This window comes from Suricata suricatta, chromosome 1 (assembly GCF_006229205.1).
Source record: "Suricata suricatta isolate VVHF042 chromosome 1, meerkat_22Aug2017_6uvM2_HiC, whole genome shotgun sequence".
NCBI lineage: Eukaryota > Metazoa > Chordata > Mammalia > Carnivora > Herpestidae > Suricata > Suricata suricatta.
The window spans coordinates 126,243,821-126,270,988 of NC_043700.1; the positions used below are offsets into that span (position 1 = coordinate 126,243,821).

The 27,168-nt window shown below is 41.2% G+C and overlaps 1 protein-coding gene, 1 long non-coding RNA gene and 1 pseudogene across 3 annotated transcripts in view; 1 reads left to right on the forward strand and 2 right to left on the reverse strand.

Moving 5' to 3' along the window:
- Positions 1–13,373: 13,373 nt before the first annotated feature.
- Positions 13,374–14,722, reverse strand: LOC115295557. Its single transcript, XR_003910469.1, has 3 exons — positions 14,653–14,722; positions 13,999–14,299; positions 13,374–13,449 (listed from the first exon to the last, which is right to left on the reverse strand). It is a non-coding gene; the product is annotated as an uncharacterized LOC115295557 (long non-coding RNA).
- A 7,606-nt stretch (positions 14,723–22,328) lies between these two features.
- On the reverse strand, positions 22,329–23,068 carry LOC115280257 (annotated as a pseudogene).
- A 3,839-nt stretch (positions 23,069–26,907) lies between these two features.
- C1H4orf36 (chromosome 1 C4orf36 homolog) overlaps positions 26,908–27,168 on the forward strand; it is a 6,879-nt gene continuing 6,618 nt past the window's right edge. For both annotated transcript variants that reach the window (XM_029943542.1, XM_029943560.1), the window contains exon 1: positions 26,908–27,035. The gene's annotated coding sequence lies outside the window, so the exon portion shown is untranslated. The remainder of the gene's footprint in view (positions 27,036–27,168) is intronic.

Sequence of the window (27,168 nt, forward strand, 5' to 3'; positions counted from 1 at the left end):
GAAAGAACTTGGGAGTAATGACCTCTCAATAGCAATGAGTAAAACCAGTTCCCAGACCTTGGTCTCGGTCTCAAAATATCATTCTGAGAGCAGGTGACGCAGCTTGCATAAGGCTGAAGGTGAGCACAGACTATTGGGAGACTGTCCATTTCAGGAAGTCAGAGTGGCCGCTTACACTAGGGGCACATGGGCCTGTAGTGGCGTGGGGACCAAGCTTTGGATCCACAGCAAGAGTGAGCTCTGGATTTATCAGCTCTGGATTTATCAGCTAAATGACGTATTGACAACAGGTTCTTTAACATTTCTGAGCCTCAGCTCCTCATTTGTAAATAGGATAATAAAAAACAGAAGTGGAGAAGGATCTCAAATGTCTGGCGTGCTGTGAGCACTCAGTACTCTTACTGGGAACACCAGGAAGGCATATTGTAGTAGTGAAAATAAATCACGAAATCAACAAAAACAAAAAGACTGAAAACTTTCTAAAATCTTCATCTAAGCTCAGAAGGGCAGGAACTTGGTGGAGTTCCAGGGACTTTTCAGTCCCATATCCCAGCTATGAAATTAATATGTAATGTTTTTGTGTTAATTAAGCCTTTAATAAAATTTGTGATAGGAGATCTGGCCCACGTGTTGGATAGTCTGAAGAGCAGCGTGCCAGATGGGGCGGGATGGGAGGAATTGTGCCAGTTTGATTTTATTCTACAGAACTAATGAGCTGGGGAAATTCCTATGGAAATTGGCTGCCACTGGGATTTCCCTGCTGCTCAAACCAGAGTGTTCTCTGTTTCCTTCCTCCCTCAACAGGGCTTACAGCCAATAAGTCACCAAGAAGCCTTTCTCCGCAGTTTCACCATACTTGTTCTGTTTCTCTTCACCACCATTCTGGTTCCAGTCTTCCATTCTGACTTGATTACTTTGTGAAAAACGTTCTAACTGGTCTTTCTGCCCCTCGTTATTACATCTCTAAACCATGCTCTATCGTGCCGCATAGTAAGTTCCATTTTTCCAAGAATTAATCTGATTGTATCATGCCCACAATCAAATCCTATTTCTTCCATGATAAAATCTGCCTTCCTTAGATGGCATTCAAGGACCTCCTGCTATACAACCAACAACAACCAACAGAGGCCATTCACTCCCTATCCTTTGGGACCATATTTTACATTTCTGCCTAAACTTTTCACTTAAGCCTTCCTTCCTTCCTTTTCATTTTGCAATGATGGTTTCTTTTGATATTCTGTCATTAAAATGTTTTAAGTCACAGTTTAAAATGCTCATAGCAAAACAAAGAGTGTGGCTCAGTCTCCTGTCCATCACAATTTCCTTCTCCCTGCAGGCTACAATTTTCACTCTTGTTGATTATTTTCATATCTTCCTCCATATTTCTAAATAAAATGCTTAAGTGGCTACTCAATTAAAACATTTTCCATCAAACACAGGTCTCGGACCAGACGGCTTCACAGGCCAATCCTAACAAACATTTAAAGAACAGCTAATAGTTATTCTTTTCAAATTATTCTAAAACATAGAAAGGAAGGAAAACTTCTGAATTCATTCTACAAAGCCAGCATTCCCTGATAGCAAAACCAGATAAAGATATTGCAAAAAAGGCCAATATCTCTGATGAATATAGATACAAAAATCCTCGACAAAATACTAGCACATGGAATCTGATAATACATTAAAAAAAATCTTTCACCACGATAAAGTGGGACTTATTTCCAAGATGCAAACATGGTTCAGTATTAACAAATCAACATGATATATCACATCAATAAAGGATAAAAACCATATGATCAGTTCAATAGATACAGAAAAATCATGTGACAAAGTACAACATGGATTCATGATAAAAATCCTAAGCGAAGTAGGTTTAGAGAGAGCATACCTCAACATAATAAAGGCGTTGTATGAAGAACCCACAGCTGACATCATACGCAGTGGGGAAAACTGAGAGCTTTCCCTCTAAGGCCAGGAACAAGACAAGGATGTCTGCACTCACCACTTTCCTTCAACACAGTACTGGAAGTCCTAGCCACAGCATTCAGACAACGAAAAGAAATAAAAGGCATCCAAATTGGTAATGAAGAAGTAAAACTTTCACTCTTTGCAGATGACATGATACTATATATAGAAAACCAAAAAACTGCTAGAACTGATACATGAATTTAGTAAAGTCACAGGATACAAATCAATGTACAGATTTCTGTTGCATTTCTCTACACTAATAATGAAGCAGCAGAAAGAGAAATAAAGAAAATGACTCCATTTATAAATGCATCAAAAATAAACAGGTACCTAGGAATAAATTTAGTCAAAGAGGTAAAAGACCTGTACTCTGAAAACTGTAAAACATTGATGAGAGAAAGTGAAGACAACACAAAGAAATAGAAAGACATTTCATGATCATGGATTGGAAGAACAAATGTTGTTAAACTGTCTATACTATCCAAAGCAATCTACAGATTCAATGCAATCTCCATAAAAATACCAATAGCAGTTTCACAGAAGTGGAACAAACAGTCCTAAAATTTGTATGGAACCACAAAATCCCCTGAATAGCCTAAAGCAATCTTGAAAAAGAAAAACAAAACTGGAGGTATCACAGTTCCAGACTACAATTTATATTACAAAGCTGTAGTAATCAAAACATTACACAGTACTGGTACCAAAACAGACACATAGATCAATAGAACAAAATAGAAAACCCAGAAATAAACTCACAATTATATGGTCAATTAGTCTTAGACAAAGTAGGAAAGAATATCAAAGGAGAAAAAGACAGTCTTTTCAAATGGTGTTGGGAAAACTGGTCGGTTACATGCGAAAGAAGAGACTGGACCACTTTCCTATGCCATACACAAAAATAGACTCAAAATGGATTAAATACTTTTTGTGGGGGTGCCGGAGTGGCGCAGTTGATTGAGCATCTGATTCTTGGTTTCAGCCAGGTCACGGTCTCGTGGTTTGTGAGTTCGATCCCTGTATCAGGCTTCAGGCTGACAGTATGGAGCCTGCTTGGGATTTCCTCTCTCCCTCTCTTTCTGACCTTTCCCTTCTCACTCCCTCTGTTTCTCTCTCAAAATAAATAAATACTAACTTTTAAAAAACCTAAATGTGAGATTTGAGACCATAAAAAATCCTAGAAGACAGCATAGGTAGTAATGTCTCTGACACTGGCCATAGCATCATTTTTCTAGATATGTCTCCTGACACAAGAGAAATAAAAGAAAAATTAAACTATTGGGACATCATCAAAATAAAAAAAATTCTGCACAGCCAAAGAAATAATCAAAAAAATTAAAGACAACCTACTAAATGGGAGAAGATATTTGAAATATCATATCCAATTCAGGATTAATATCCAAAATATCCAAATAATTTACACAACTCAACACCCCCAAAATGAATAATCCAATTAAAAAAATGGGCAGAAGACATGAACAGACATTTCTCCAAAGAAGACATCCAGATGGCCAACAGACACACGAAAAGATATTTATCATCATTTGTCATCAGGGAAATACAAATCAAAACTACAATGAGGTATCATCTCACACCTGTGAGAATGACTAAACCAAAAAACGCAAGGGAGGCACCTGGATAGCTTAGTTGGTTAAGCATCCAACTCTTGATTTTGGCTCAGGTCATGATCTCATGGTCATGAGATCAAGCCCTGCATTGGAATCTGTGCTGGGCATGAAGCCTGCTTAAGATTCTCTCTCCCTCTCTCTCTGCCTCATCCCTATTTGTGCAATCTCTCTCTCTCTCAGGAATTAAAAAAAAAAAACCCAAACACAAACAACAAGTGTTGGCGAGGATGTGGGGAAAAAAATGAACCCTTAGGCATTGTCAGTGAGAATGCAAACTAAAGCAGCTACTGTGGAAAATAGTATGGAAGTTCCTCAAAAAAATTAAAAATAGAACTACCCTGCTATCTAGCAATTGTACTACTGGATATTTATCCCCAAAATACAAAAACACTAATTCAAAGGGATACATGCACCCCTATGTTTAATGCAACATTATTTACAATAGCCAAATTATGGAAGCAGCCCAAGTGTCCCTCAATGGATTAATGGATAAAGAAGAATTAGCATATATATATTATATATATGTTACATATATATATGTTTAGTTTATAATATATATATAATGTTTAGTGAGGCATAAAAATAATGAAATCTTGCCATTTGCAACAATATGGATAGAGCTACAGAGTATATATTAAGTGAAATAAGTCAGTCAGAGAAAGATAAATACCACAATTTCACTCATATATGGAATTTAGGAAACAAAATGAGCAAAAGAGGAAAAGAGAGAGAAAGAGAGACAAACCAAGAAACAGAATCTTAGGTATAGAGAACAAATGGATGGTTTCCAGAGGAGAGGTGGGTGGGGAGACGGGTGGTTGGGAAAGGAGATTATCACGATGAGCACTGCGTAATGCATAGAATTGTTGAATCACTATCTTGTATATCTTGTAATATACCACTGTATGTTAACTATACTGGAATTAAAATTAAAACTTAATAAAAAATTTAGGTATCTATGGGTTTTCTACTACTGAAAATTTCACTCCTTTATTACACACACCCACAATTACATCTTTCCTGTCCACACATCCTGCAAGATGCCAAAGGTGCTTTGTCCCTTAGAGAAGTGCCATTAAAATTTGCCCATGATTATCTTCCTGGGATCTTTCTTCACTCCTATGATGAAGGTCTTATTTGTTTACCTGTCTTCCCGTCGTGATAGAGGTCTGGTCTTGTCTACTGGATTCCATGTCTTCCTTTTTTGGTGGATGTCTTGTCTACATTACTTCATGTCTTTCTCTCATAAGGGAGGTTCTTGTGCACTGAATTTTATGTCTTTCTCTTTTTTGGTTTACTCCCTCATTTTGGAGAAGCACATTCTTTCTGGTTTCCTATAAAGAATTCAGTGCAGGTATAATTTTTGATACCTTTCGTGTATCAAAATATTCCTATTCTACTTTCATACTTAAATGATAATTTGGCTGGTCTGAAAATTCTATATTGGAAAAATCTCTTCCTTCAAAATGTCATCATCTAGCATTCAGGGTTGTTGTTGAGAAGTCTCACTTCATTCTGACTCTTGTTTCGGTATGTGGGATCTTATCTGCTTGTTTTTTTTTTTTTTTTTTGCCTTAATTCCCACCATATTTCCTGTTTTGGTTGGGTTGCCTTCAGCAGCAGGTAAATGAAAATCAACTCGAAGTGGCTTAAAAAATAAAATTAATCTCATATAAGAAGACCAAATGCAGAATGGCTCCAAGGATAGTTAATTCACTGATAAATTATAATATCATTGACCCCAGACTTCCCATTTCTAGCTTTTCCCTTCTCTTTTTCCCTTAGAATAGCTCTCCTTATGGTCATAAGATGGCTATAGCAATTCCAGTGTATCCAATATCGAGATACAAGAAAGTATAAAGGAGGAAAAATATCTCTTCATTGGTATCTTTCCTAGGAATAAAGAAACCTTTCCCGGAAACACCCACTTGATTTTGCCTCATGTCTCATTGGTGAGAATATATTATCACCTGCCCAAGCCTAAATCAAAGATAAAGGGAATGGTACTTACTCCCTTGGTTGGTTAGGTTAATTAGAATTCACCTTTAGGAGCTTCAGAAGTTGCTGGCACACAAGCATATGACCAAATGGAGGAGCACTGACCCCTGAACAAACCTAGAGCTGTAACAGCAAGGAAGAAGAGAAATGCTTTTGGAAGGGGACCAACACTGTGTGCTACACTCTTGGACATATTTCATTTCATTAATCCTGACTTGATTGCAGTGTCCCCAGTGCTCATATTATTAAGCTTCTGACTTTGCATTGGCTCCTGCTGTTCTTGTCACTGTAGGACAAGAAGTATGCTTGACTTTTGGAGTCTCCCTAGGAAGTCATTTATCTCTGTACACTTGGCTAGCATTAGATTACCCTTGTATCCTCTATAAGTAAAGTCAAAGTGTTGACACCGGTGCTCCATCACCATTGAGATGGGGTGCTGGCTGCAGATTTGTACTGAAGCTCTCCTGATTTCCTATTACCACCAGGACTAATTGGTTCAAGGAGAGAATATTGAACCCAAGTTTAACCAATCAGATTCTCTCCCTATTTGGTATTAGGACTGAAAGAAAGGCAGTCTCCATCTGCTTCAAACTATCACTTCCAACACACGAGGGGCAGCCGTATTCCATCTTGTGCTTTGAGGAACAGAGAAATCAGTTTGCAGGGAGAAGGAGCAAATGCAGAAGAGAGAGCAGACAATGAGATGGAGTAGAGTGTTCCTGGCTTTCTACTTCTTCTTTTTCCTTTTTCTTTTTTTTTTTAATGTTTTTTAAATTTATTTTTGAGAGACAGAGACAGTGCGAGTAGGGGAGGGTCAGAGAGAGAGGGAGATACAGAATCCGAAGCAGGCTCCAGGCTCTGAGCTAGCTGTCAGCACAGAGCCCGAAGCGGGGCTCGAACCCACGAACCGTGATATCATGACCTGAGCCAAAGCCGGACGCTTAACTGACTGAGCCACCCAGGTGCCCTCTTTTTTCTTTTTTTTAAATTTGTTTAACCTTTATTCATTTTTGAGAGGCAGAGAGACAGAGTACAAGCAGGGAAGAGGTAGAGAGAGAGGGAGACACAGAATTCTAAGCAGGTTTCAGTCTCTGAGCTGTCAGCACAGAGCTTGACAAAGGGCTTGAACCCACAAACTGTGAGACCTGAATTGAATTTGGGTGCTTAACTGACTGAGCCACATAGGAGCCCCCCACCTTAAAATTTTTTTTAAAAAACATGTATTCATTTTTGAGAGACAGAGCACAAGCAGAGGAAGGACAGAGAGAGTGGGGTGGCTTTCTACTTGATTTCAGCCCCGCTCCGAGAGCTGGCTGCATTCCTTGCTCTTGTGTCTTGTGAGATAAGCAAGTCTCCTCATTTTAAATCCTCATTTTTATTTAAACTAGTTCCCTGGAAGTTCTGCTAGTTTTAATTGTATCATCTTAATTTAAGAAGTTATGACCAATCCTTCTGGAGACCTGAGGGCTTTCTCTCTCCTTTATCACCAGGCTTTATTTATTGTGCACTTTGTGGGGAATCTGGTACGCTTGCGGAGGGGATCTGAGGTGTTGTAAGCAGGAACAGGTAGAAGGGTGTGTGTCTGGTTGGTGCAGAGACTAGTAGGATGTTTCACGTCTCCCATGTGGTGTAAAGTAAACACTGATAAATATTCGAACAGATAAGCATTCTAGACCTCATAAACTTGATTCTGATAAAAAAATTAAATCTTAAAGTAACCATTAATAGCTGTTGTGTGCCAATGAGATAAAAGCTCAGGGATCATCTGTAATTGTTGCCCCTGTGGTCACTGTGTTGGGGCATCAGACTTACATTTGTTAGCTGACTTCACATTATGCAACCGGTTTGCTCTAAGTGGGACAATTCTAGTGCTGACACAGGACTTAGAGTAGTCCTGGGGAGTTACAGTTTGGGATCTCAATGAGCACTTTTGCTCAGAATCTTTGCATTGACTATATCACCTTTAACTTTTTTAAATGTTATTTAAAAATTTTTAATGTTTATTTATTTTTGACAGAGAATTGTATGTGTGGATAGGGGAGGGGCAGAGAGAGAGAGAGGGAGACAGAATCCAAAACGATCTCTAGGCTCCAGCTGTCAGCACAGAGTCTGACGTGGGGCTCGAACTCTGAATGGAGAGATCATGACCTGAGCTGAAGTTGGATGCCCAACTGAGCCACCCAGGTGCCCCTATTGCTTTTATTTTAGAGAAAGAGAGAGCAAGTGTGAGTGGGGATGAGGGGCAGAGGAGAGAGAAGGAATCTTAAGCAGATTCCATGTTCTGAATGGAGCCCATCTTGAGACTTGATCCCATGACCCTGGGATCATGACCTGAGCTGAACTCAAGAGTCAGATGCTCAGCTGACAGAGCCACCCAGGCGCCCTGATTTTGTCACCTCTAATCATGCATTGGTCTCCTGGCCAACTTTCATCACTTCTCAGCCCAAATCCTTATATGGTGTTACTTTGGACAAATTGGAACAAGAGTTCCCAGAATCCCCTTCCTTGTGTGATTTGTGTTAGAATTTGGGGGGCGGGGAAGCTAGCATGCAATCTGGTAGGTAGTAGGGAAAGAGAAGCCATGCTCTTGAGGAAACACGCAGAGGTTTGCATATCTCAGTTATGCCCACTCTCTACCACGCTAGTGGCACGTTCCATATGTTCTTGTTCCCTCCTACCTCGTACCAAACTCTTTTCTACGTGCAGCCCTGTCGACCAGAAGTGCCTCCGGGCTGGGCTATTCCATTCTGATGGCTGAAGTGCCTAGATTCCCAGCTGGCTTTGAAAACTTCAGATTGGCCACTTCTAGCAGCACTAAAGGAAGGCTGGCACTGATTTTTCCCTGATCCTTCAACTTCTGCTTTTCACTTGATTTCCTCACTTCTTCAATAATAGTAGGTAGTAACTATATCTTGTTTGCTATCCCAGAAATCATAGCTTCTAGCACATAATGAATCCTCAATAAACATCTACTCAATTATCTTTAGTTTATAAAAAGAAGGAAAGAAAGAAACTACTTGTCTCATTGAAATGGCCTAGATGCCAGATGGTGGGGATTCTCTTCACAAATTTTGGCTAAGAGGAAAAGGTGCTTTCCAATCTCTGATTACTTACTTCTTAAAATAATTTCACAAGGCATATTCCTTAAAAGAAATAGAGAAATGAAAGTAGCTTGCTTAAGATTCTGGGGCAAAAGAGGAAGTAAACCCAAATTAGAACTTGTGGTTATATTTTCCCTAACTTATAACTAAAATCTGCTTAGGAATTCATTAAGTTTTATCTTCCTTACTTTATCAAACCCACTTTTGTTCACCATCGCCTCTTCTGCCCCTTGCCTGTACGCACATGTGTGCTGGTCCAAACACCACTAGGGAAAAATTATGGAAGTCCTTGTTGAAAGTATGGCTCTCCAAAGGGAATACATTCAAGTCAACTAAATGGGTATTTACAGAGCATCTACAAAAACTTGCACTGAAGGCCAAGTACAGATAAATAGAGGCTCAATGTGCTGTGGTGGTCCTACTAGAGAGACTTTATAAAAATTCCCTAATGTAGAACCATGGTTGGTTATTACTCAATTCTTATTCTCAGTACCTTGTCATTTTCTCATTCCTTTAGTTGAGTTCTTGGGGCTGTAGTTTCCTGATGAACACACACCCAAAGGAGCTTCATGAGATTCAGCAGAAGTAGGTCCTCTAGGCCACAGCCCATCTAAGAGAACGTTTTGTTATTCCTCAGGTGGGTGGTTCTTAAAATTTAGGAGTAAACCTCGACCTGGGACGTCTCTCTAAAATACAGAATCCTGGGCTTCCTTTGTCACTCTCCCCCCACCAACTCTGTCCCGGCAGATTACAATTCAGGGTATCTATGGAATCTGTATTTTTCACAAGACTCCAGGCCCTCATCTGATGCAATGGTCTTTAGGCCAGTTCTGGAGAAATGTCCAAAACAGCTGAAGGAGAACCACTTGGGCACTTATTTTTTAACAGCTGATTCTTGATCCCTCTGAATTAGAGTTCTGGAGGCAGGGCCTGGGACTATGCATTTGAAATTCATCTCTCACTTTTTAAGTTATTTTTTTTATGTTTATTTTTGAGAGAGAGAGAGAGAGCGTGCACGCGTGTGCGTGCAAGTGGGGGAGGGGCAGAGAGTGAGGGAGACATAGAATCTGAATCAGGCTCCAGGCTCTGAGCTGTGAGCACAGAGCCTTATGCAGGTTCAAACTGTCAGATTGTGACCTGAGCTGAAGTGAGATACTCAACTGACTGAGCCACCTAGGCGCCGGTTTCACTTGATTGTTATGAATCCACAAACCCCCTTTGAGAAGAATTAGCAGATTTCCCACTTTATATTTGAAGCCCAGCTCAGACACAAAGTCTCTGGAGAGAGAAACAGAAAAAAAGAGAAACCTTTCCTTGCTTAATAAACATTGATTTTAGAATCACTCCTACCTAACTGTTCGAATCCATTCCCAGCTTATTGCTGTTCTGAGGCTTTCCTGGAAAAGGTCTGGGTTCTCGAGGTCAGGCAGCCTTTATACCTCTTGATGTGGTCAGGACTCTTCTAATGGGCCCAGCCGAGGCAGCTCTGGTTTGTAGACTAAACGTCTGCAGGTCCATCAAACAGTAATGGAACTGCAGGTGGCTTGGGGGTGTTGGGAACTGTCTTCCGAAACAATGGGGCCATGGTCATTCTGGGGCCAATCTCAGGTCACCTGTCTGCTTCCCCACTACATCCCATCCCAACATTCCCAGCTACTGAGCCCCAAAGGGAAGGTAACTGCTGGGGGTGGGCTGGACTGTGTGGAGAGGGACAAAAGACATGGTACTTTAGGGGCACCTGGGCGGCTCAGTCAGTTAAGCCTCCAACTCTAGATTTTGGCTCAGGTCATGATCTCACTGTTCCTGAGATCAAGCCTCATTGGGCTCCTCCCTGACAGCAGGGAGCCTGCTCTCTACCTCTCTCTCTACCTCTTCTCTTCTCTTCTCTTCTCTTCTCTTCTCTTCTCTTCTCTTCTCTTCTCTTCTCTTCTCTTCTCTTCTCTCTTTCTCTCACAAAATAAATTAATAAACTTTAAAAATAACAGTTAAAGAAACAAAACATGCTACTTTTGCTTCTTCCTGAGTCCACACTTCCTTTTATCCTCATTCTTTCCTCCTTATTCCATCCCTCACTTCCCCCCCCCCCCCAAGCTGGACTGGTTGGTAAATCTGAGAAGGCTTACTTCAGTCACCCCCTGCCACCCCTACTTTGTGGAGGACTGTGGCCTGGCCGGCATGGCACTACCTTCTCTCAGCAGCCTGCCATAACCGGAGCCAGCACTTGGTCATCTTTGCTGGAGTAAAAGCTGCTCCAAGGACCAAAAGGCAACACTTGCTGAGCACCAGGCAAGTGCCAAGTGCCAAGGACCGATGATGCCACCAGAAAAGTGCTTTGGGCAGTGGCTGGCTTGTTGAGTAAATTAGAACTATTACTCACCATTGTTTTGCTATTTATTTCTCAAAGTGAAAAGTAGGTCCTGACTGCTGGTCTGCTCCTCTTTGCAGATGAAGAACACCGAGGCCCAGAGGAAAGTAAGTAATGTGCTCCTGATCACATAGCTAGAAAGTGGTGGAACTGGAATTTTAACCCAATCTAGAGATGGCCCCAAAACTCATACTTTTTCAACTGCCATCATTTAGGTCTTAGTCTGAGGTCTTACAATCAGAATAAATACAGGAAAACTTCAAAAAAAAAAAAAAACCCCCGAAAAAAGAGCTGCTAGTTCTAGAGATATATCCACATATTTAACTTTTTTGTGAAATTAAAGAGACACAAATGAACTAAAAAAGTTAACTAACAGGAATGCCTGGGTGGCTCAGTCAGCTGAGCATCCAACTCTTGATTTTGGTTCAGGTCATGATCTCGTGTTTCACATGATCGAGCTCCGCACTGGGCTCTGTCCAGGCTGTGAGGAGCTTGCTTAGGATTCTTTCCCTCTCTCTCTCTGCTTCTTCCCCCACCCCCCACCCCGCCCCGTCTCACTCATACTCTCTCTCTTAAAATAAATAAACTTAAAAAACAAAGTTACTCGGGGTACCTGGGTGGCTCAGTCCATTTAAGCATCCAACTTTGCCTCAGGTCATGATCTCACAGTCTGTGGGTTCGAGCCCCACATTGGGCTCTGTAATGACAGCTCAGAGCCTGGAGCCTGCTTCAGATTCTGTGTCTCCTTCTCTCTCTTCCCCTCCCTGGGACACACTTTCTCTCTCTCTCAAAATAAAATAAAGACATAAAAATTTTTTTTTAAAAAGTTATTCAGTATTTACAGGGAAAGTGACAAAATTCAACAAGATTGGAATCTGTTGATAACAAACTGATATTGGATGATGGGTAGATGGAGATTCCGTGTATGAATCTCTTTCTTTTTGTACAGATTTGAAATTTTCTTCATTGAAGAGTTAAAAACCAAAGTCACTTCACATCTATCCAAGATATGGTGATTATGTACAGTAGTGGAATATCTATAGGCCAAAAATTTGAGTTGATAGACTTCACATTTTATGAGGATTGTGTGGTTTTTTGAAAAATTTGAATACTAAGTTTTTGGGTTTTAAACTCTCAAAATAATGAGAATTTATATTTATTGTATAATAATTAGGGCAAGGCAACAAATGGTCATGACAGTCCTATTGTGAAAGTAGAATTATCTCCATCCTATAGATAAAAAACTGAGGAATTGGGGTAACTCCCTGGCTAGAGGGCTACTGGCTGAAGTAGAAGGGGGTTTTGAACTCTGGAAGTATGTCTCAAGTCCACACATATCATGTGGCTCGGCTTGAGGGTACCATCTTTTTTTTTTTTTAATTTTTTAAATGTTTATTTATTTTATTTTTTAAAAATATTTTTTAATGTTTATTTACTTAAAAAACTTTTTTAATGTCTTTATTTTATTTTGAGAGAGAGAAACAGCATGAGCAGGGGGGAGGCAGAGAGAGAGGGAGACACAGAATCTGAAACAGGCTCCAGGCTCTGAGCTGTCAGCACAGAGCCTGACATGGGGCTCAAACCCACGGATTGCAAGATCATGACCTGAGCTGAAGTTAGACGCTTAACTGACTGAGCCACCCAGGTGCCCCAAAGTTTATTTATTTATTTATTTATTTATTTATTTTTTACTGTTTTATTTATTTTTGATACAGAGAGAGACAGAGCATGAGAGGGGGAGGGGCAGAGAGAGAAGGAGACACAGAACTGGAAGCAGGCTCCAGGCTCTGAGCTGGCTGTCAGCACAGAGCCTGACGCAGGGCTCGAACCCACGAACGTGAGATCTGACCTGAGCCGAAGTCGGAGGCTTAACCAACTGAGCCACCCAGGCGCCCCCCAAAGTTTATTTATTTTTTAAAGAGAGACAGAGACAGAGCAAAAGCAGGGGAGGGGCAGAGAGAGAGAGGGAGACACAGAATCCAAGGCTCCAGGCTCTGAGCTGTCAGCACAGATCCCAACACAGGGGCTGAACTCAGGAACAGCGAGATCATGACCTGAGTCGAAGTTGGACGCTCAATCAACTGAACCACCCAGGTGCCCCTTTAGGCAAATATTCATCTTAAGTATCATTTAAGAATGATTTTTACCACAAATTACAGAAAACCAAACTAATTGTAGCTTAAGTGGCTTAAGTAAAAAAGAGCGTTAATATTCTCACCTAATAAGAAGACTGGAACAAGGCGGTCCAGGTTCAGTGCCACCACTCAGGCTGCCTTCATGGCTCCAGGTGCTTTCTGTCTTTACGCTCAGCCACCCCTGCCTGATGCCCTCCCATCATCACAATTAGCTTCTCACTGGCACAAGACGTGGCCTCATACAACTTTTCAACACACTTATAAGGGAGGAAGAACAGTCAGGGAAATGCTAGTGAATTCTTAAGTGTGTTTCTCTCCTCAGCAGAAAGCAAAATATTTCCCAGGGGCTCCCAGTAGACTTCCTCTTATGTCTCATTGGCCAGAGCTTTGTCCATGGCTCCAAGCAATAAGAAAAACTGGGAAACTGAGTATCTAGTAAAGAAGGATCAAATTACTAGGGTTGACTTACCTAAGTCATTCATGAGTCCAAGGACACATTAAATCACTGGGCAAGTTGGATTATTATTATTTATTATTATTCAAAGATATATAGATCTTTGCTTAATGTTTTTTGGGAACTCAGGGGAGAGATTTATACCAAATAGCACAGCAAAGTTTCCTAAATACATCTTTTAACATCTCTGTCCCCAAAGTCCCATTTCATATGTCAGTTGCCCTAATCTCATCCTGTCTCTCCAAATGAGTGAACACCTTTGAAATTCTCCTAATTCCTCATTTCCAGATCTTTCTTTCTATGTCTGTTTATCTCTTTCTTATGCAAGAGTAATCTAGCCTCTAGTAATTACCTATTGGAGTAACAAATTATTCCCAATTTAGTGGCTTAAAATAAACATGTTGTCTCAGAAAATCTGTGAGTCAGGAATTTGAGGGCAGCTTAGTTGGATGTTTCTGGCTCAGTGTCTCAAATGAAATTGCAGTCGAGATGTGTGCCAAGGCTGCAGTCATCAAAAAGCTGGACTGGGCTGGAGGGCCCCCTTCTGAGATGGCTCACTGACACAGCTGTTGACTTGTGGCCTATGGTCCTCACTCCATGGCCTCTCCATAGGACAGCTCAACATGGCGCTGGCTTCTCCCAAACTGAGTGGTCTGAGGGAGAGAGAACGTGAAATTAGCCATAGTGCCTTTTGTGACAGAGTCTCTTCAGTCATAGATCGTCATTTTTACTTTATTCTATGTGTTAGAAGAGGGTCACACTCAAGGGGAGGGGAATTAAACTCTTTTTCTTGAAGGGAGGTGTATCAAAGGATTTGTGGGCATGTTTTTTAAACCACCACATCTATACATCATTTAATGTATCACACCTCAGTTTTTTTGAGGGGGGAGGGGGACAAGGGTAAGAAGGTATAAAAGAATGGGAACAAAAGTGACTCTGGGTTGGTAGCTGTATTTGTCACCTCAGGCTGCCACAACAGAATCCCAACAGAAACTTATTTTCTTACAGTTCTGGAGGCTAGAAGTCCAGGATCAAGGTGCCAGTAGGCCTGGTTTCTGGTAAGTCCTCTCTCCTCTCTGGCAGGTGGGCACTTTCTTCTTGTTTCTTCATGTGGTCGTTCCTCTGTGTGCACTCCTGGTGTCTCCTCTTCTTATAAGGATACCAGTCTTACTGGATCAAGGACCCACCCTAATGACCTCAGTTAACCTTAATAATCTTCTTTTCTAACTAATAAATTTTACTTTTTTATGAAAAAAATTTAATGTTTATTTATCTCGAAAGAGTAAGAGAGAGAGAGAGAGCATGAGCAGGAGAGGAGCAGAGAGAGGGAGAGAACTAATCCCAAGGAGGCTGCCAGAATGGAGCCTGACGTGGGGCTTGAACCCAGAAACTGTGAGATCATGACCTGAGCCAAAATTGAGAGTCAGACACTTAACTGACTGAACCACTCAGGAGCCCCTCACCTTAATTATCATTGTAAAGGCCTCTTCTCTAAAGACAGTCATATTGGGTGCAGTTTTGGGTTCCAACATTTAAGTTTGGGGAGATATAATTCGGTTTGTGACATTAGCTATGTATGTCATGTTGCATTTTACATATTACTTCTATTAAGGTCATGTTTTAAAATAAAATGCCTTTGTGGCTTTTGGGGACACTAGTTGTATGGGGTTTTTTTTTTAATATTTATTTATTTTGAGAGATGGGGGGCAGGGAGGGACAGAGAGAGAGGGGGAGAGAGAATCCCAAGCAAACTCTATGTTGTCAGCGCAGAGCCTGATGTGAAGCTCAGAGTCACAAATTCCGAGATCATGACCTGAGCCAAAATCAGGAGTTGGGTGCTCAGTGGAATGCAGCTCCCAGGAGCCCATAGGTTGTACTATTTAATATAATCATCAAAGTTATAGCATTAAAAATTTTTTTTAATGTTTTTTATTTATTTTTGAGAGACAGAGACAGCACGAGCAGGGGAGGGTCAGAGAGAGAGGGAGAAACAGAATCTGAAGCAGGCTCCGGGCTCTGTGCTGACAGCTCTGTGCTGACGTGGGGCTCAAACCCACGAACCGTGAGATCATGACCTGAGCCGAAGCTGGACACTTAACCGACTGAGCCACCCAGGTGTTTTATAAACAATATTTTAAAGTGATCATCCTTCCCCATAGGAAAAAATGAAAATAATTCTTTTTAAATATTTTCTTAAAAGTTTATTTATTTTGGGAGAGAGAGACAGAGAGAGAGAGAGAGAGACAGTAGGAGAGGGGCAGAGAGAGAAGAGAGAGAAAGAATCCCAAGCAGGCTCTACCCTGTCAGTGCAGAGCCTGATGTGGGGTTCAAATCCATGAACTGTGAGATCATGACCTGAGCTGAGATCAAGAGCCAGCTGCTTAACCGACAGAGCTACCCAGTCGTGTGAAATGAAAGTAATTCTTTTTTACAAAAATTGTTTTGTTGGGGCACCTGCGTGGCTCAGTTGGTTGAGCATCCAACTTCAGCTCAGGTCATGATCTCACAGTTTGTGGGTTTAAGCCCCACGTTGGGCTCTGTGCTGACAGCTCGGAGCCTGGAGCCTGCTTCAGATTCTGTGTCTCCCTTTCTCTCTGACCCTCCCCTACTCATGCTGTCTCTCTCTCTCTAAAATAAAATAAACATTAATGTTTTATTTTATTTTAGAGAGAGAGAGAGTGCAGGGGTGGGGCACAGAGAGGGAGGGAGATACAGAATCCAAGCACAGCAGATCCGAACCCAACACAGCGCTTGAACTTGTGAACCGTGAGATCATGACTTGGGCTCAAGTTGGACACTTAACCAACTGAGCCACCCAGGTGCCCTGAAAGTAATTCTTAAAGCTTCTCTTTGTTATGAAAAATAGCTCATGCAGAAAGATGCATAAAACATAAATGTACAATTTAACCAGCTGTGAGAAAATAATCATCCCTTTAACTGCTAACCATGTTAAGAAATAGAGCATTGCTTGCAAGTTTGAAGGCCCTGCACGTACTTTCCAAATTATAACTTTCTGTCTCCCTCCAAAGGTAACCGCTGTCTCATCTTGCACGATATTCACCTCATTGCATTCTTTATTTTTTACTACCTATGTTTGCATTCCCTTGAGTGTTCAAGGCCCTAAGGATACAGATATGAAAGAAACAAACTCCCTACCCTTATGGAGTTCACGGCCTAACAATAAACATCAATCATATAATTAACAATAAACATAACGAATAAACTGTATAGTATGTTAGAAAGTGATAAATGCAAAAAAAAAAAAGCAGAGCTAGAGTTTACTTGGGTCTATAAGCACATAAAGACTTCAACAATGGAAGGGAGATAAAAAAGACAACTGAAAGTAGGGAGGGAAGAAAGTAAATGAAAGCAAGGAGGAAAGAATAAAGAGGGAAAGGAGGAGGAAACAACAGGAAGAAGAATGTCTGTGGGAAAGCAAACAGAACAGATGTTAAGAAGAGAGAAGAAAGGGAACAGGAGAAAGAGGCAGAGAAGGAAAAGTAGGAGGTTAGAAGTTTTCTTCTTACCTGGAGGGTTGCTGAAAAGACCCTGAGCTGGAACTGCCTTATTTATATCTTGGCAAAAAGGAGTACTAAATTCTTAATTAGAGAGAGCAGCTTCCTACATTGAATCTTTGTGTTTACTGCAAATTTATTTTATGCAAGCTAAAATTAGCTTGCATGAAAGTATTCCTTAATACTTGTACAAAATTTAAGCAGTTACTTTAGAAATGGGTGTTTTTGGGCCCATAGTAGATGACTGGGCTGAGCAGAAGCTATGCAACATGCCTGGAATTTGTAAGAATTGCCAGCTGTTAATAAAGTAGCGTTAAGTATTTATTTATTCATTCATTCATTCAGACAGTGCGAATGGGCAAGGAGCAGAGAGAGTGGGAGAGAGAAAATTGCAAGCAGGCCCTGTGCTGTCAGTGCAGAGCCTGATAAAGGGCTTGAACCCATGAACTCAATTATGAGATCATGACCTGAGCCCAAATCAAGAGTTGGATGCTCAACTAACTGAGACACCCAGGTGTCCCAATAAAGTAGTTTTCTTTAAAAAAAAAAAAAAGACTGGGCACCTGGGTGGCTCAGTTGGTTAAGCATCTGAATTTCGCTCAGGTCATGATCTCCCAGTTCATGAGTTTGAGCCCTAAACTGGACTCTGTGCTGACAACTTGGAGCCTGGAGCCTGCTTTGAATTCTGTGTCTCCCATTCTCTCTGCCCCTCTCTGACTTACTCTTTGTCTCTCTCTCTCTCTCTCTCTCTCTCTCTCTCTCTCTCTCTCTCTCAAAATAAACGTTAGAAATTTTTTTTAAATTAAAAAAAGTAGAGCAGGGTAAGGGAATTGGCAGCACAGGGGTGAGGTTGGTGGTTTTGACTAGAGTGTCAGGGAAAGCCTCAGTAAGAAAGGCATGACGGAGGTGAGAGTTATCCATGTCTGGAGGAAGGCTATTCCAGATAGAAGGAACAGCTAGTTTAAAGGCCTAAAGTAGTGCATTTTGTTTCATAGAGCTGCTCTAACAAAGTATCAAAAACTGAGTGGCTTAAAACAACAGAAATTATTCTTTGAGGCCCAGAAGTCTGAAACCGAAGTGTCAGCAGGGTTGGGTCCTTTTTGGGGGCTCTGAGGGAGAATCTGTTCCTTGTCTCTTTTGGCTTCTGATCCTTCCTGGCAACTACTGGCATTCCTTTTTCTGTAAGGACACAGTGATTGGATTTAGGCCCCATCCAGCAGGACCTGATCTTAACTTGATTACATCTGCAAAGACCCTATTTCCAAATAAGGTCACTTTCATAGGTACTGAGAGTTAGAACTTCACTTTTTGGTGGATGCGGTTTAGCCCGTGACATGTGGGAATATGCCTGGCAGGCCTGGGAAACAGCCGGGCGGCCAAGGAGGCTAGAGATACTTCGACGCATTTGGGAGGGATAAAGAGGAGTTTGTTGTAGCATTGTTTTATCTCCCCTGTTTCTTCCTTAAATATATAGTATATAAGGGATAAACCTTAAAAATTAAAAGCATATTAGATCACAATGCCTGCTAGAGCTGCAGGGGGGGGGTCCTTTGATTTATTGTTGGTACCCTGAAGATAGAAATGGAAGCTGAGAAACAAGAATTAGTGACTGTAGTTAAGAATACAGTATTGTATACTTGAAATTTGCCAGGAGGCAGGGGTGGGGTACCTGGGTGACTCAGTGGGTTAAGCATCCGACTCTTGATTTCAGCTCAGGTCCTGCTCTCACGGTTCCTGAGTGTGAGCTCCGCCTTAGGCTCTGAGCTGACAGAATGGAGCTTGCTTGGGTGGGATTCTCTCTCTCTCTCTCTCTACCTCTCTCTCTCTCTCTGCCCCTCTCCTGCTCACTCTCTATCAAAATAAATAATAAACATTAAAAAAAAGAAATTTTCTGGGAATAGATCTGAAGCATTCTCACCACACACGCAGAGCTAACTATGTTAACCATTAACGATGTGGGGTGGTGGATGTGTTGATTATCTTGATCTTGGTAATCATTTTATAATGTACTTTCCTATCAAATCATTACATTATATTTGCCAATTATCCCTCAATAAAGTTAAAAAAAAGAATTCAACTTGTAAAATTAAGCAGATGGAAAAGAATTAAGGAGTAAACTTCACAGGTTTATCATTAGGAAGTCAGTGCTAGAGCAAGTCCAAGAAATTCTACACTTTGACATAATTCCTTTTTCTTAAGTCTTGAATTTACGTAGATTGTTATTTATTGCCTATAGGGGTTTATATGCATTCCAATATTAGATTCTAGTTTAAAAAGCAAATCTTAATTCTTTCATGGCAACTTTCACAACTGACAGAAAGAGTGGTGATAATTTCTTTTTCTGTATTTCTCCAAGCTGAGAAGGTATACTTTTCATAATTGACTTACCTCTCAGTGGGAAAAGAGAACTGTTCTTTTCATTTTTTAGTTGAACAATAATTAACATGCAATATTGTGTTGGTTTCAGAAGTACAACATAGTGACTCAATATTTATATACACCAAGGAATGGTGACCACAATATGTCTAGTTACTGTTACCGCATAGATATTACAATATTATTGACTATATTCCCTAATCTGTACTTTTCATCCCCACAACTTATTTATTTTATAACTAGAAGAGTATACCTCTTAGTCCCCTTCACTTAGTTCGTTCATACTCTCTATTCTCCTCTCTGGCAACCAACAATTTATTCTCTATTATCTGAGTCAGTTTCTGTTTTATTTTGCTTATTTGTTTGCTTTATATTTTAGATTGCACATTAAGTGAAATCACATGGTATTTGTCTTTGTATGAGTTATTTCATTTAGCGGAGTACCCTTTAGGTCCATCCATCATGTCACAATTGGCAAGATTTCATTCTTTTTTATGGCTAGGTAGTATTCCATTGTATATGTACACACACCACATCCCCTTAAAACTTTATTTTCTTTAAAAATTTTTATTTATGCCACATCATCTTTATCCATTCATCTATCAATGGACACTTAGGCAGTTTCTATATCTTGGATATTGTAAATAATACTGCAATAACCATAGTGGTTCATATGTCTTTTTGCATTAGTGCTTTCATTTTCTTTGGCTAAATATCCAGAAGTAAATTGCTGGATTATATAGTAGTTCGATTTTTGATTTTTTGAAAAACCTCCACACTTTTCCACAGTGTCCGTACCAATTTACATTCCCACCAAAGGGTTCCCTTTTCTCCACTGTGTTGCCAACACTTGTTATTCCTTGTCTTTTTTTCCCCCTTGTCTTTTTTATACTAGTCATTCTGACAGTTGTAAGGTGATATTGAGATTTTGATTTGCATTGCCCTGATGATGAGTGATGTTGAACATCTTTTCACGTGTCTGTTAGCTATCTGGATGTCTTCTTTGGAAAAGTGACAAGGCCTCTTTTATTTCCTTCCTTTTCTTTCTTTCCTTCCTTCCTCCCTCCCTCCCTCCCTCCCTCCCTCCCTCTCTCTGTCTCTCTTTCTTTCTTTCTTTCTTTCTTTCTTAGACAGAGAGGGACAGAGCATGAGCTGAGGAGGGGCATAGAGAAAGAGGGAAACACAGAATCCAAAACAGGCTCCAGACTCCAAGCTGTCAGCACAGATCCCAATGTGGGGCTTGAACTCATGGACTGTGAGATCATGACCTGAGCCAAAGTTGGATATTTAACCAACTGAGCCACCCAGGCAGCCCCCCTCTCTTTTTTTTTTTTTTTTTTTTGAGAGCGGGAGAGAGACAGTGCAAGTGAGTAAGGGACAGAGAAAGAGAGAGAAGCAGGACCCACCCGAAGCAGGGCTGAAGTTCACCCAATGTGGGACTCAAACTCATGAACCATGAGATCATGACCATGAGATCATGCTTTAACTGACTGAACCATCCAGGCACCTGGCTCTGTTCATTTTTGAATTGGATTAGTTTTCTGACATTGAGTTATATGAATTCTTTATATATTTTGGATGTTAACCTCTCATGGAATATACGTAATTTATAAATAACTTCTCCCATTCAGTAGATTGTCTTTTTGTTTTGTTGATGGTTTCCTTTGTTGTGCAAACATTTTTTAGTTTGATGTAATCCCAATAGTTTATTTTTGCTTTTGCTCTCTTTGCATTTGGAGACTGATCCAAAAAAGTATCGCCAAAAGCAATGTCCATAGAGCTTACCTTCTATATTTTCTTCTAGGAATTTTATGGTTTCAAGTCTTATATTTAAGTCTTACACCCATTTTGAGTTTATTTTGGTATATGTTGTAAAAAAGCAGTCCAGTTTCATTCATTTGCATAAAGTTGTCAAAAACTCTCTCTAAAGAGCTTTTCTTACACATGGGGGGAGAAGAAGAGGACAAATTTTAGACTACAGGGGCCAATGACAGAGCTTTGCATACAGAAAATGCTCAATAGATATGTGTTAAATTGCCTTGAATCTAATGGAATTAAAGCTTAAGATGAACTATGAACCACTGGGATGAATAAAATTAAAAAGACTATGTAGATATTGAAGCCAGGGATATAAATCTTCAAAAAAAAGAAATTTTAGGACAACTAAAATTTTTATCCAATATGACCTCTAATAAATTCTTATTTATTTATTTATTTATTTATTTATTTATTTTTAAGTAATCTGTATGCCAAGCATGGGGTTCAAACTTATGATGCTCTACCTAGTGAACCAACCAGGGGCACAGTCAGTTAAATGTTCAACTATCGATTTTGGCTCAGGTCATAATCTCACAGTTTGTGAGATTGAGCCCCATGTTGGGCTCTATACTGGCAGCACAGAGCCTGCTTCGGATTCTCTCTCTGCCTTTTTCTCTGCCACTCCAATACTCGTGGTCTCTCTCTCTTTCAAAATAAATAAAAATAAATATTAAAAAATATTTTGGGGTTCTATTGATTAGGTTTCATTAATGACACAAAGGTTTAGAAACTTTTCATACTGGTACAAGATCTCCAGCATAGTTCATTTTTTATTCCTACTTAGACCTTTTCTATCAAAGCACACGACCTCTCCATCTGGTCTGTGTCTCCTCAGGAAAAGAGCTCAATTGATATGATTTATTACATATTTGAAAAGTCAATAAAATGTGACTCATTTTAGCAAATATTTAGTGACTATTGGAGACCTCATCATATTTTTCTTTCTTTTTCTTTTTTGATGTCTGATCTTATTTATTTGTTCCTTAGATATTTGGCTGGACTCAGAAGTAGAAGCTCTCAGAGACAGCCTCCCTCTCTTGACGATCTGTTCTTGGCATTTTCCTCTGGCCTCCTTCATTCTCTTGGCCAAAATTTCAGCATATTTTGTAGCTTCTTCCTTATTTTTCTTAGTACACTGTTTCTTCAAAGCAATACACTGTCACACTGTTGTTTGCATTGGAGGACACGTGGAATAACCAGATGTTGAATCTTGGGTGCTTTGGTTCTCGGTTTCATACCTTCTTCTAGGGGCTTTCTCACATACAAGTGGACATCATCTTTAGAGAGCCTGAAAAGTTTGTGGATTGTGCTAGCTCTTTTGGGAACCAGGTGACGAGGCACAGTAATACTAGTGAGTCCAGGAATATCCTCCCTTTTTTTCCACAATAACCAAGTTGAGAACACTGAGATTGGCAACCCCAAACAGATTTGTGCGTTCCTTCTTTCCCCAGTCCTCCTTGGTAGGTAGCAGGAATGCCCCTTACTTAGCAGCAGGCGGACACGGCCATGGGTCAAGACATCCTGCCTCATGGGGAAGCCCTGTTTGTCATGGCCACCACTGGTTCAGACCACATGACTCTTCCACTCTTCACCGAGAGCAGCAGCAGCTTCTGTGGCCATTCGCTTCTCATAAAAGGTACAAAGTTTGCATTCATCATCCACTTCAATGAGTTTCTGGCAGCCAGTAGCTGGGAAAGAGATGTTTGACTTCATCCTGAAGCAGCCTACCACCTTCGAGGCACCACAAAAAGAACCTCATCTTAATTTTCTAATAGCTCCTACTTTCCTAGTTATTCTTAAAGTGACTTATTATAAATTAGCATGGTTGAAAATAGTACTTTACAGGGTGACACTGTAACGTTCCAAAGCCCTCATATATTAAGATGTGTAAGGAAACACCTTTCTTCCTATTCATACAACTCATGTTTTACGCTTGCACAGTGGAGGAGTTCAAATGTAGTTGTCACGGGCTAGCTACCCTGATGTGAACTACTCCATGACAGACGTAGATACTCGGTGCCTGCTCAGAGAGTCAGCCAGGGATCCCTGCTGCTCCAGATTTTGTCCTGGGGAGAACCCTAGGCCGTAAATCACACACCATAGTCTTGAATTAGAGTAATAGATTCTGATCTGCTTTGCCTCCTAAAACACAGGAGTTTATCAACTGAGCACCTAGGAAATTGTAACTTACACCTCTAAAGAGAGCAGAGGGGCCTGGACTGTAGCTGTGGCTCTTATTTTCTGTTCTGGTCAGGCACTAATGTGTTTAAGGTACAGAGGACTACTCTGTCAACCTCAAATAAAATGGGTGGGTAGTCAATGTTATGATAAGGATGCAATGGAAATTTCGTGGACTGAGGGATATATAAAGTCAGGGGATCCAGAGAACTCAAAGGAGGTAGGTCAGGAGTGAAACTGACCTGGGTTAAATTAGGTTCTGCAATTTACTAGTTATGTAATTGTAAGCAAGTCATTTAGTAGCCTTATAAGTCCTTTTCCCCTAAGTGTCCTGGGGAAACTATTACCCTCTTCTCCATTAAGCTGTGAGGCTCAGATGACATGGAGAAGAATGACTGCTGGCATGGAGTAGGTGTCCAACAACATTCTGTTGATATATATATACGATGAGAAATTAACGGAATATTTGAACGGGGCTGTGCAAAAATATTTACAAACATATACCTTAAAACATTGCCCTAATTACTATTCTGGGAGAATGTATAGTATGATAAAGAAATATCAGAATTGCACAGTCTTGGTTGAGTCTGTGACCTTGGGAAAGTTATTCATGCTTGAGGTACCTCAGTTTTTACTTTTCTAATATCCCTAAAATCACACCACTAAACTGGTAATAGCATCTCTTCTTGTGATAATTAAATGAATCAATGAATATGAAGTGCCCTGAACAGTGCCCAAAGTGTAGTGAACATCGCAGTAGTATTGTTTTTTTGTTGTGTGTTATGATTATTATCATGTCTCTTTGCACTCCTCTTCATACCTTAGTTTTAACAGTAGGTGGCAGCAATGCTTTCTTAACCAATTTAAATGAAACCTGCCAACTTTCTGGAATAGAAATCTGTGAAGGCTTACCCAATAGGAAGATGTGTGTAGGCCATCAGAATAGCAGTGGGAAGAGAAGGACAGCAGAGAGAGGGGGTCGTGGGAGACAGAAATGTTTATGGGAATCAGAAATGTTTAGAAGTGATTTGATATTTCATTTTTTAAATGTTTTTATTTATTTTTGAGAGAGAGAGAGAGAGAGACAGCGTGAGCAGGGGAGGGTCAGAGAGAGAGGGAGACACAGAATCCGAAGACAGGTTCCAGGTTCTGAGCTAGCTGTTAGCACAGAGCCCGACGCGGGGCTCAAACCCACAAACCATGAGATCATGACCTGAGCTGAATTCGGACACTTAACCTACTGAGTCACCCAGGCACCCCAAGAAGTGATTTGATATTGAAAATACTAAAATTGTCATTATGGGGATAGGGTGACTTGGTGTTATTTCTGTTTTTAAATACATGTGGGAGAGGTGCCTGGGTGGCTCAGCTGGTTAAGTGTTCGACTCTTGTCATGATCTCACAGTTCATGAGATGGAGCCCTGCGCTGACAGCAGGCAGCCTGCTTGAGATTCTCTTTCCCCCTCTCTCCTTGATACCTTCCCCATGCTCACTTCCTCTCAAAATAAATAAATGAACATAAAAAGACATGGAAGAGTGCTACTTACCATATATTTTCTGTGCTGACAGTTTTTAAAGCTCTTCACTGGTCCTAGATGAGATTTAGCAAAATTGGCTGCCCAGAAAGAATCTGTAAAAGCATAATGTTTGACTGTTTAGTTATTTTTTATTTCAGTTTTTTATTTTAGAGAGAAAGAAGAGAGAGAGACCATGAGCAAGGGAGAAAGGGAGAGGGAGAAAGAGAATCCCAAGCAGGGGCTTGCTCAGCACAGAGCCAGTAGTGGGGCTTGATCCCATGACACTGGACCAAACCTGAGCCCAAACCAAGAGTTGGACGCTCAACCAACTTAGCCACCAGGTGCCCACTTACTGTTCTCTTTTTTTTTAATCAACTATTAATCTCAATTTGAAAAATATGGCTATTTTCCTCCATGTAAAATATTCCTTCTACAATAAGACAGTGTTATATTAGGTTTCTGCTGCTCTATAACAAATACTTTAAAGGCTGATGGCGTAAAATGATAAGCATTTATTATCTTGTATTTTCTGAGGGCCAGGAATCCTGGACTGACTTAGCTAGATGGTTCTGACCCAGGGTCTCCCGTGAATTTTCAGTGAAGACATCCATCAGCTAGTGCTACAGTCATCTGAAAGACTGATGCAGCTTTTCTGAGGAAGCTTTGCTTCCAAGCGGGCTCACTCACATGGTTGGTGGCACGAGGCCTCAGAACCTCACCAGCTGTTAGCTAGAGGCCTTGATTCCTTTGCATGTAAATTTCTCCACAAGGTGACTTGAGTGTTCCCTAACCTGGCTCTGATCTCTTCTCCTTTTCCAGTGGTACTAGAACAGAAATGTTAAAGAGCAAAGGAGTCCTCCCTTCCTTTCTGGAAAGCAAAAAGCTGGTTCAAGTCGACCAGTCTATTCTAATTAGTCAGGAGCTAGTATCAGAGTTAGCCTGTCCGGTACTGTTAGGCCTGTACTCAGGAGCTGTTACCCGGGGCAGTCCCTGACCCTTAGTTCATTCTTCCTCTCCACAGTTGGAGTAAGTATCCCTTGTGTATGTTATAGGCTCAAAATTAGACAATTAGGCACTTGTCATGTGGCAGAGAATTTACAGACAGATCTTTAATCCTCACGACAACCTTGCAAGACCTAGAGTATTATAATGTGTTTTATAGATAAAGAAATTGAGGATTAGATGATTCATATACCCAAGACCTTGAAGTTAGCAAGTGGCAGAACTAGAATTCTAAACCAGTTCTGACTCCATGACCCTCCTGCAAAATGCACAATAAGCCATTTTCATTTGATGTTTAAGTGATGACCATTTGGCGTATTAAAATATAGATTCATCCTGAATCACCACAGAGTAATGACTTCAAAAACTGGTCCATCAAGCCACTTTTTCTAATCCGCCTTGCCCTTACCACGACGAACACATAACATACCACATTTGGGTTTGGGGCATTAGCGTTTTTAGCTGCCTTGACCCACTAGGGAGAGCGAACGTTAACAGAGCTTCCGCTCCTCAGGCGTCACCAGCGAGCATCGCTCAAAGAGAGCAAGTCACAGTTGAGCACGTTTCTTTAAGTGGTGCCCCTAAGTGGGCCCCAAAACGAAGTTCTCAGGTCGCTTCAACCCAACCTCCTGACATTTAAAGATGTCGTTTTCAGAGAAAGGCCTCGCTTACAGCTCTTTTGCTCCTAAGTTTTGTTCTGTCAAGTGTGTGCTTGTCTCGCTTGCTTAACCCAGAGGCCCCCGCGGGACCCCGTCAGGGACCGGGTTCCCAAGGCCTCTAGAGGGCGGGGCCTTCACTACAAAGCCCTTTTATTGAGGCCCCCGCGTGACGCGACGCCCCCAGGCTCTGGGCGCGGCCAGCAGCTCAGGCGCTAGCAGGAAGGAGGCGCGGGCCCGCTGGTGCGCGCGGCCACAGGCGCCTAATCGGGCGCGCGCTACGCCCTCCGTTCTCTGGGGATCTTGGCTCCCGATCCGCGAGCGCCGGTAATCAGGCTCCGGCCACTCCTCCGACCCCCGCCCTCAGGACCCGTCGCCGAGGCCCCGGCCCGCCCCGCGCGCCCGCCGCGCCACCTGTGCGGGTGGGTGGAGGGCTGGGCGCCGGCGCGGGAAGGGGCGG